Source organism: Pelobates fuscus, chromosome 1, assembly GCF_036172605.1.
Source record: "Pelobates fuscus isolate aPelFus1 chromosome 1, aPelFus1.pri, whole genome shotgun sequence".
Lineage (NCBI taxonomy): Eukaryota > Metazoa > Chordata > Amphibia > Anura > Pelobatidae > Pelobates > Pelobates fuscus.
In genome coordinates this window covers 311629482-311633394 of record NC_086317.1, presented here as the reverse complement: position 1 = coordinate 311633394, position 3913 = coordinate 311629482, and the positions used below count along the sequence as shown (strand labels likewise).

Genomic DNA, 3913 nt, shown 5'->3' with positions numbered 1-3913 from the left:
AACTAATCTGGCAAATTTCAATGTCAAAAAAATGAAATGCAAGCCTTATATGTGACTCTCTAACTTTCCAAAACACCATAAAACCTGTACATGGGGGGTACTGTTATTCTTGGGAGATTTCACTAAACACAAATATTAGTGTTTTAAAACAGTAAAACATATTACAACAATAATATAGTCCATAAAAATGCCGTTTGTTTGTAAAAAAATGCAAAAAACGTAACTTTTACTTAAAATATCATCGTTGTAATACAATTTACCAGTTTTAAACACTAATATTTGAGTTCAGCGAAGTCTCCCGAGTAAAACAGTACCCCCTATGTACAGGTTTTAGGGTGTCTTGGAGAGTTACAGGGTCAAATAAAGTGCTTGTGAATTAAATTCTCTGCACTTTCTCCCTGTGTTGTCAGGCATGTCAATCAAATTTTAATTAATCAAATGACATAATTATGTTAAAAGATTACTTAAATATACACGTAGAATTTTAATATATATGCATTTATAGGTATTTAAATTCTACGTGTATACTAATGTAATCTTTTATGTAATTATATGTATTTATCTCTATATATATATTTGCGGTTATTTGTATTTTATATATAGATAGCTATATATAGAATGTCATTCTAAGTGTATTCTGTTTCCAATATATATATATATTAATAACAAAATACAGTTAGAATGAAATTACATATGAATATATAATTTATTTTAAATTTTGTTTCAATATTTTATTTAATTATTTTATTTGTTTATTATTGTAATTATACGTATATATATAATATATATGTAGATCTATTATATATATAATATATATACACATATTATATATATGTAACGTCATTCTAAGTGTATTTTAATATTAATATATATACTTATATTAGTATTAAAATACATTACGTATGACGTTACATATATATAATATGTATATATATTATATATATATATATAATATATATACATATATTATATATATAAAAAGGCATTTAATTTATTTTATAACCTGTTAATAATTTTTTTTTTACACTACCTACCAGCAGGGGGACTGTCTAATATTTTAGACAGTCCCCCTGCTGGCAGATCCATAGCCAGCTATAGGGGGCCATGTGATCGCTCTTTGAGAGCGATCACATGGCCCCCGGGGGCCTCATTTGCCGGAGGGGGGCTGCCTGGGCTCTCAGGCAGCCCCCCAGAAGAGGATCGCGGCGGAGGTGAGTACCGCCGGACTTCCAGGGCTGCAAGCCGTTACGGCGTTCTATGCCGCCGCAACGGCTTTAAAGCCCTTTAAAGCCGCGACGGCATAGAACGCCGTAACGGCGTTAAGGGGTTAATTAGACATTTGTTTCTTAAGTGTATATATAATAATAATAGCTTGCAAAACCTGCAAATCTCTTGTCTGCAGCTTTTGCAAACCCTCCCCTTCTAACCTCGCCCAGACTTTCTGTGGCTGTCCAATCACAGAATTCCCAATGCAGCTCAATGCAAAGTCTTTTCAAGGCAGGTGCTCTGAGCAATTGCTGCCTCTTGAGTACAGTGCAAATAAGCTAACCAAACCAGAGGGTGTAACCAGTATAATTTATAAAAGTGTCAATTCTTATTAAAATCTGCACAATTTTCAAAATGAAATAAAAGGGACACTCTTCGCACAGAAAGCTTTTAGGCAAGCTAAAGTTCTTTAGGGGTCTGAAGTGTTCCTTTTGCAACACATTTGTAGAAATCGTCTTCTTGTCCTTTTTAGAGATAGTTTATTGCCATTAGCAATTCTCACCATTTTTGTAAAAATATGGTCTTTTTTTTTTTTTTATGACAAATAAATTAGGGAAGCAATAAAAGACCATGGCACGTACAAAGCAAACTGCCCGTAAATCCACAGGAGGGAAGGCTCCTCGTAAACAACTTGCCACCAAGGCAGCCAGGAAGAGTGCACCTTCCACAGGGGGAGTGAAGAGGCCACATCGCTACAGGCCTGGAACTGTTGCCCTCCGTGAGATTCGTCGTTACCAGAAATCTACTGAACTTCTGATTCGGAAGCTGCCATTCCAGCGTCTGGTTAGAGAAATTGCACAGGATTTTAAAACTGACCTGCGTTTCCAGAGTTCTGCCATTGGTGCTCTGCAGGAAGCCAGCGAGGCATACTTGGTTGGTGGTCTTATTTGAAGACACTAACCTGTGGGCCATTCATGCCAAGAGAGTTACAATTATGCCCAAAGACATTCAGCTTGCCCGTAGAATACGGGGTTAGAGTGCATAAAGAATGGGATTGATTTTAGTAAACTCTCTAACTTGGTTTAAAAATAAATAAATTAGAATCTTTGCACATGTGTGATGCTGCCCGATGATTTATTTTTTTATCACTGTATTTTTACTGTGTTCATTTCTGCCATGTAGAGGCTTTTTCGCTCTAGAAATAAAACAAAACATTCTTACTTTTTGTCATTTTATGTGTGCAAATGTCTGCTGTGATAAACTGCTTAGTTTCCGATCATATGCTTCTCAGAGTTTTGTATTGCAAATACTTGTGTGTCAGCCAGTTCCTGCATTTTAATTTCTCCTAACTCTTCTTTATGGGCATGCTGTAACATTTTACAGAGAGAGTATCTCTAGTTTCTAGGGTTCTGAATTAATGAAGTGTAGCTTTCAGGAAGACTTGATAAAATCAAAATCCCTCACCGCTATAGATACAAACAAGAACTACGAAACCATGGCAAGGAATATAAGGCAGAGATCTCTGCTGGTTTACCGCATGGGAAGTGTGGGAAGAACACAAACCCAAACAGGCTTAACACACACGCACATATCACAGGCAAACACCAACAACCTCCCTTAATGGAGGCACCATATCTCCACCCCTATTTGGCTCAATCTACAGGCATTACCAGGCCAAATATCCAACCCACACTGACACCCTCCCCCTCATCTCTGAGACCCTATGCCTCCCCCACTTCCCCCCACCACCCCTATTACAAAAATGAAGACTGCAACAAATCGAAACACCAACTCTGAGCTACATCCCAACAAACACCCTATTAAACACAAACTGGAGACGAGAGATGACACTGGAATTCTGCCACATTTGATCCAATGTTATGCCAAATGTAACCAATGTAACGCAAGAAATGTGGACATTTAACATGTTGCATAATATGACAATGTTGCCAAACCTGATCTGTTCCACTTTCACAGTTATCCCCACCCCCCCACTCCGCCCCTATTTTTCCCTTCTGTATCCCTAACTCCCCCCCCCCTCCCAATCTGAGACCTGAAAAATAAAAATGGACAAATTAAAAAAAAAATCTAAATCCCTTTGTCTTCATCAAATTACTTTTCAGCACAATCTAAATTATTAGTTAACAGTGATGTTTGATTAAGATGTTTCTCTAGGTTTCCTCCCTAGGACAACTTCATATTCAGCAGTGTTGTTGCTAAAGTCTTCTATTCAGACTGCTACTTCCATACAATTCTAATAAGCCTTCTCTTAATATATTGGCTGTCTAATGTTTTTAATGTGGCAAAGACTGTTACTCGTATAAGTAGAGATCCTAGCTCTGTTCTGACTGTCCCTTTTCTCCCACTGGACTCTTTCTTCATCAGTTGCTAGTGGGTTCTCTTGCACGGTCTCAGAGATCCTTTCTCAGATGCTCATTCTGAACTTCCATATGGAAGTTAGTGCAAAAAACAGCAAGTTCTCTAACATATCCAGACTAAGCACCAGCAATAATTAACAACATACCAGTAATTAGTTTTCAATTTATATTTTTCTTCCCTTTATATCCACTATGGGTCCCAATGCACTGTGGGCTGGTATTATTATTATTTTTTTCCCCAGTCCAGCCCTATTTGTATGCACAAATGTTTCATGCCCATCATACAAAGTAATTTTACAAGGAATCAGCTTGATTTGTGGTAATATAAT

At 37.0% G+C, this 3913-nt stretch overlaps 1 pseudogene; it reads left to right on the top strand.

The window, feature by feature from the left end:
- The first annotated feature begins 1824 nt into the window (after window positions 1-1824).
- On the top strand, window positions 1825-2293 carry LOC134594406 (histone H3.3A-like; annotated as a pseudogene).
- The last annotated feature ends 1620 nt before the right edge of the window (window positions 2294-3913 follow it).